The sequence below is a fragment of the Sminthopsis crassicaudata genome, chromosome 1, assembly GCF_048593235.1.
Source record: "Sminthopsis crassicaudata isolate SCR6 chromosome 1, ASM4859323v1, whole genome shotgun sequence".
In the NCBI taxonomy this organism is placed as follows: domain Eukaryota; kingdom Metazoa; phylum Chordata; class Mammalia; order Dasyuromorphia; family Dasyuridae; genus Sminthopsis; species Sminthopsis crassicaudata.
The window spans coordinates 25613674-25621067 of NC_133617.1; positions in this window are offsets into that span (position 1 = coordinate 25613674).

The following is a 7394-nucleotide window of genomic DNA, read 5'->3' on the forward strand; positions in this document are numbered from 1 at the left end:
TCTGTTCTCATTATCCTCTATATCGTCATTCTCATCATCATCGTCACAGACCACACTGACTTTTCTTGGCTTTTAGCCATGTCCTGTGGAGTACTTAGGCATGTTCCTGGCTCGGAGAGGAGGATGCATTGGGTAGGATCTTCCCTGTCTCTCACAGAGGGAACGGCCCCTAGCATGGAGAGCATGTGGATGTACTTGAGTGACTGAGGAAGGCTTTTCTTTTCTGGGAAGAGGCCATGTGCAGGAAGAGGGTAATTAGGAGGTTGCTTTGAATTTTAAAATTCTATGTTCTACTTTGGGTAATTATAATGAACAGTTTGCCCTTCCCCTTGAAGAATGAAGAAAAATGCATCTCTCTCCCCTCTGGTAGAGGACTATGGGAAGGGAATATTTCATACACTGTCAGACAGTTAATGAGACAGTTACTTTTTCTGGAATGCTTTTTTTCCCTTGTTTCTTTTAAATCTTTCTTACCACTGTGCTCTGGGTAGGAGAGGAGGTTAGGAGATATTCAGAATTGATGATGTCAAAACAAAAAGATGGAACGGGATTGCTGAACTGTGATTTCACTGATAGAAGGAATTCCCAAAGAAGTCATTCCCTGGACCAGTAAAGAAGGGCCTCTTTTTTTTTTTTTTTTTAAACTTAAAAACTATAGAAAATGGTCCTGGGACAGTGAGAGGTTGAGTGAATGCCCAGGGTTACCCAGCCAGCATTTAGTGCATAATAGAGCTAGCTTAACCAAAATGTGTCATTAGAATAAGACTTTTATGTTCTAAGGTCTCTTTCAGCTTTAAGTCTATGATCATATGATCATTGCCTTGAAAATTCCTCCTTTCCCCTTACCTCCTTTGCCTGCCTCCTCAAGGTGCTTGATTGCAAGAGCTCAGTTTGTTATGTATGTAAACACACACACACACACACACATACACACACACACACACACACACACACACACAGCCTTCTGTTTTCTAGTCCCTCATATTGTCTCTACCTTAAAGACACATGGAGTTTACTTAATGGCTATTAACAGAGGAACTTAGGGGTGATGTAGGAGAGAAGAGAGGCTCAAATAAAAATCAGATCTGGTAATTACAGGATTTTCTACATGTATTTTTTTTTCCAGGCTTGATTTGGAATAAAAAAAAAAGACACAGGAGATGGGAGGGAGGGGAGTGCTTCTAGAGGTCTAGTTAAGCAAGTGAAACCACATTTAAGAGAGTGCGACTAAGTCAGATGAACTGCTCTTAAAAAGTGCCTTGACCGATAAAGAGAAAAATGTTGAAGGAACTTTAACTGTTAGTTACATTTACCATGCACGGCTGTGTGCAAAATCCCAGACTTCTCTAGCATAGAACTTCCAATAGGAGAGCTAGAGAACATAGAGTCCAACCTCTTTTTATCAAATGAGATAGTCCCCGTAAAGTGCTTAGCGTTGTATTTGGCAAATAGTTTTTATTATTATAGTTGTCCAGTTGTTTCAATTATATTCCATTTATCATGATCCTCATTTGGGCTTTTGTTGGAATGATTTGCCATTTCCTTCTCCAGTTCATTTTACAGATGAAGAAACTGAGGCAAACAAGTGACTAGACCAGGATCACAGAAATAGAAATATCTAAGGTCAGATTTGAATTTAGGACTGCCTAACTCCAGGACCAGTGAATTATCCCCTATGGCGCCATCTAGCTGCCAGATGAGAAAACTGAAACCAGAGCAGGGAAATGCATCATACAGTCAATAAGCATATAAAGCATGTCTTCCTTACTCCAGTCTAGTGATCTATCTGTTAAATCACATCTCTTTGTTGGGAGATGGAATTGTAGACATTTAAATGATCCATTTCCTATCCTAATTTCCAATCTCTATAGAAGAAACCTTAGATGAAAATTTCGAGTTCAAGCCCTGCTAGGAGAGACTTTAGAGATTATCATATCTAATATCCTCATTTCCAAATTTGGATAGGGAGGTTCACAGTGACTAAGCTGGGGTTTGAACCTAGGTTGTGTAAATCAGAGAACTCCAGTGCTTATCAAAGTTTTTGGCACAAAATAAATGTTCTCTCTCTCTCTCTCATTATCCATCTTATCTACTTATATCTATCTATTCATCAATTCATCCATCCTTCTATCTATCTATCTATCTATCTATCTATCTATCTATCTATCCGTCTGTCTGTCTGTCTGTCTGTCTATCTATCTATCTATCTGTCTGTCTGTTTGTCTATCTATCTATCTATCTATCTATCTATGGATTTATCCATCTATCCTTTATCAATTCTGCTATTTATCTGCCTTGGTTTCCTCAACTGTAAAATAGGGATAATAATAGTATCTACCTTTCCAAGTTATCATGGGTATAAATAAAATAGTTGTAAAGTGTTTTGCAAACTTCAAAGTGCTATAGAAGACACTATTAATATTAGTAACCTTGGTAAATATATTCTTTGATAGAACACAATGTATTTTGAAGGCAGGTACTGTTTGACTTTTGTCTTTATATTCACAGTATGAAGCAAAGATATGGTTGTTGTTCCTGCATTTCAGCCATGTCTGATTCTTCATGGCCACAGTTGGGGTTTTCTTGTTAAAGATATTAGAACAGGTTTCCACCAGCTCATTGTACAGATGGGAAAATTAAGGCAAACATAGTTAAGTGATATGTCCAGACACATGCAGGAAGTGTCAGAGATCAGTCACTCCAAATTCAGGAAGATGACTCTTATTGGCTCTAGACCTGACACTTTGTGCACTATGGTGTCACATTTAATAAATGCTTATTGATTGATAAAATTAATTAAATTCAGAGAATTTCATCATAGATGGGATTCCAGGGGGATAATTTTTTTTTTTGCCACAATGACCTATAACTATTGGTGAAAATACAGAATGTTTGTTATCACTACAGGTAAATATTGCTCCCACACCAAGAGCATCATAGATCCTTGAAGCATTGCCATGGAAGAAGTATTTCATAATTTAATAACCTTAGTTATGGTTCTGGATCTTGTCTGAGCATAGATAGACTAGCAAGCACAAACAGATGTTTGGGGCTATTGCATTCAGCTTGTAAATGGTTTCCTTCTGAGGATGAGCATGGTATTGTAAGAACAATATTATCCCTGGAGGCAATTCTAGCTTGCTTACTATGTGATGCTGAACTAGTTACTTTGGACTACTTCTCTGAGCTTCAGTTTTTCTCATGTATAAGAAAGAATGCTAGGCCTTGTGTTGTCAACCTTAGAATAATAGATTTAAAGCTGGGAAGAATAGGGACAGCTAGGTGGTGCAGTGGATAGAGCACTGGCCCTGAAGGAGGAGGACCTGAGTTCAAATCTGATCTCACACACTTAATGAACACTTCCTATCTGTGTGACCCTGGACAAGTCACTTAATCCCAATTGCCTCAACAACAACAAAAAAGTTGGGAAGAATGATAAAGTCATCTATTCTAGGGCTTCTTAAACTTTTTCCACTCATGACCTCTTTTTGGCCAAGAAAATTTTACAAGACCTCATGTATCTATAGATATATAAAATAGTTATTAAACTAGCAAATCAAACATCTACTGGTAATAAATCATAATTTCATGACTCCCTCATTCAGTTATGCAAACTCAGATGGGGTCATGAACTACAGTTTAAGACACTTAGATTTTTTTCCAACTCCATAATTTTAAAATAAATTAAAAATTAGAGGCAGTTAGGTGGTGCAGTGGATAGAGCACCAGTCCTAAAGTCAGGACTCCCTGAGTTCAAATCTGGTCTCAGAAACTTAACACTTGCTAGCTGTGTGACCTTGGGCAAGTCACTTAACCCCAACTGCCTCAGCAAAAAAAAATGAAAAATTAATTTATCATTATTATTTTTTTTTGGTGAGGCAATTTATGTGACTTGCTCAGGGTCACACAGCTAGGAAGTATTAAGAATCTGAGGCCAGATTTGAATTCAGGTGACTCTTGATTTAAGTGCCAGTGCTCTATCTACTACTCTCTAATTTAAGATCATAAATCTAGAGATGGAAGTTACCTTTAACGTTATCTAATTGAACTCACTCATCCAACAGGAAAAAAAAATTGAGTCCTAGAAAGATGAAATGATTTATCCTAATTTAAATTTCATCATTCTTTTCATAATTACAATGAAGCAAGTGTTTTCAAAACTACCTCACGTTTAGCTGTGATAATGTGATGATTCGGGTTCTTTGAGGGTATAGACTGGACCCCTCCCTTTTTGATTTGTGTGATGAATTGATTTGGGCTATAGTGGAGCAGGAGAGAGACCTAATTATCCTACCCATGTCAAATCCTATGACAAGGAATGCGGGATGTTTCGAATGACCCTAGAATTAATACACAACTGAGGGAATTGAACCAAATTCCCCATGGAACAATAGAAATAACATGCAATGCCATTGAGCAGAGAGCATTGCATTTGGAGATAGAGGAGGAGGATTTATAGGATCACATAATTGGAGCTGGAAGTAACTTGGAGAATTATTTCATCGGATCCCTTCCTTTTACTGATGGGAGAGCTAAGGCCTAAAACACTAAATGGCTTGCCTAAGGTCACAGAATAAATATGATCATAGATTTGGGGCCACAAGGGGCCCTAGAAATCTTCTAGTCTAAACCCCTCAGTTTGATGATGGGGAAAATTAGGCCTAGAGAGATTAATGGCATGCAAATGGCATACAAGGAATAAGCGACAAAGCTGGGATTTAAACCCGGGACCTCCAACTCCAAATCTAATGTTTATTTCCCAGCATACCATGCTCCAATGTGTGGGACCTTGGCCAAACCCATTTATTTCTTTGTGGTCCAATAGCCTCATTTATAAAACAAGGAATTTGATTCATTTGCTTTTAAGTTGCTTTCCCTAAATCTTGGAACTTATGATCCAAACGGATATTTTCAACTTTACTAAAATGAGAAGAAATTTAAAAAAATTAATAATTGCCCAATAGAAGCCCATTCCTCCCAGAAGTGAATTAGTAGGCTGACTTTATCTGGTACATAAAAATGATAAGAAACATTGTACTGATCCTTTGATCACCTTGCCTTCCATTTCTCACAATGAGCATGAATGCATGAACCAACAGACCGCCATGATGATAATTGTTTTTTTTTTTTTGTTTGTTTGTTTGTTTTTTATTTGATCTTTATTTTTTTTATTTAGAATTTTTTTCACAGTATATATGCATGAGTAATTTTTTTATAATATTATCCCTTGTATTCATTTTTCCAAATTATGCCCCCCTCCCTCTACTCCCTCCCCCTGATAACAGGCAATCCCATACATTTTACATGTGTTACAATAAAACCTAGATACAATATATGTGTGTAAATACCATTTTCTTGTTGCATGTTAAGTATTAGATTCCGAAGATATAAGTAACCTGGGTAGATAGACAGTAGTGCTAACAATTTACATTCGCTTCCCAGTGTTCCTTCTCTGGGTGTAGTTGTTTCTGTCCATCATTGATCGGCTGGAAGTGAGTTGGATCTTCTTTATGTTGAAGATATCCACTTCCATCAGAATACATCTTCATACAACATTGAAGTGTACAGTGATCTTCTGGTTCTATTCATTTCACTCAGCATCAGTTGATGTAAGTCTCTCCAAGCCTCTCTGTATTCCTCCTGCTGGTCATTTCTTACAGAGCAATAATATTCCATAACCTTCATATACCATAATTTACCCAACCATTCTCCAACTGATGGACATCCATTCAACTTCCAGTTTCTAGCTACAACAAAAAGAGCTGCCACAAACATTTTGGCACATACAGGCATGACGATAATTGTAAACCATACCCCAACATTTGTAGTGGAGAATAAAAGTGAAGGGATTGAGGAATAGGTGTTGGCTAAGGGCCCTTTCAATTCTAAGCCCTACAATCCTAGATTAAGAATGGTTACTGCGTGTGGTGGGCACACCGTGCATTTGAAGACTTCATTTGGTTCTGTAAATTCCATTTAACATTTTTTTTAACTTAAGCAACTATTGTGGATGTGGATGGGGGAACGGTATTGATATGATGAAGACCTTGCTTTCAAGGAACTTTCATTTCATGATGAGCAGTGGAGAGCAGGACAATTCAATGGTGAAGTCTTTTTTCGGTCATCCCAAAAGATGATTATTTAAAGCAATTGAAGGGTTTTAGACTGGAAAGTGTAGAAGTTAGAGAAAGTCTGGGGCAGATTTGTTCTATTTGGTCCCAGAAAGTAGAGCTAGGATTGTGGATAAAACATGAAAAGGAGAAGATTTGATCTTGATTTTAGGAAATATTAGAAGTGAGAGCTGTCTCAAAGTGAAATATAGACTGCTTTGGGAGGTACTAGAAGCTTTGACCTGCTCTGTTTCCGATCTCGGTCAGTTCACTACTCTTTATGTGTTTTGGAATCTTGGGGTTAACCTAAACTGATGCTGGACAATGTAGACACCTGATCATGATATTCCACTGAAACTCAGAACTCTTGAACTTAACAGACCCACCATCCTCAGCCTCACTGACATCAGAGATTAAAGACAAGGACTACAAGACACTGAGCTAGATGGCCACCAATACTCTTTGCAAATCTAACAACCTGTGACTTTGTGCACTACACAAGTAACATCACCAAAGGGAGAGTAAGATAAATATAAGGGAGGTATCCAGGCAAATGCTCTGTGAAATTGAAGAAAGGAAAGCTCACATCTGCCTGGGGAGAGAGAGCAAGAGGCTGCTTCTCTCCCACAGAGAGACAGGAAGGTTCCATGCTGGGACTAGCTGGGTATTGTTGGGAGGCGATTCATCATTCCCCTAAATGACACAATGTAAAGGATGGAGTCCAAAGGCTGGGTTTGGAGTGGCGTTAGCAAAGCAAGCATGCAAGCCAGAAATCTCATCACCAAGTTCCTGGTTCTTCTCTAACCAAACACGAGCATGTCCTAAGCTCTGGATCAAAGAAACTTGATTTTTTCTTCCAGATGAAGGTGAATTTTTTAGAATTATATGGGATAAGAATAACAGAATTTCAGACATAAGAGTTCTTGCTGCCCAAACTACTGTGTGTGTGTGTGCATGTGTATTCTGTACATACTTATGTGAGGTCTGCCCTGATAGAATATACAAGCTTCTTGAGGGCAGACACTATTTTATTTCCATTTTAGAATCTAGTAAAATAAAAAAGCTCTTAGTAAAGTACCTGATACAGAGTAGGCATCAAATGAACTTTTGTTGATTCATTGATCAATAAACTATAAGATCTCTCCCTTCCTTCCTTCCTTCTTCTCTCCCTCCTCCCTCCCTCCCTCTCTCCTTTCTTTCTTTCTTTCTTTCTTTCTTTCTTTCTTTCTTTCTTTCTTTCTTTCTTTCTTTCTTTCTTTCTTTCTTTCTTTCTTTCTTTCTTTC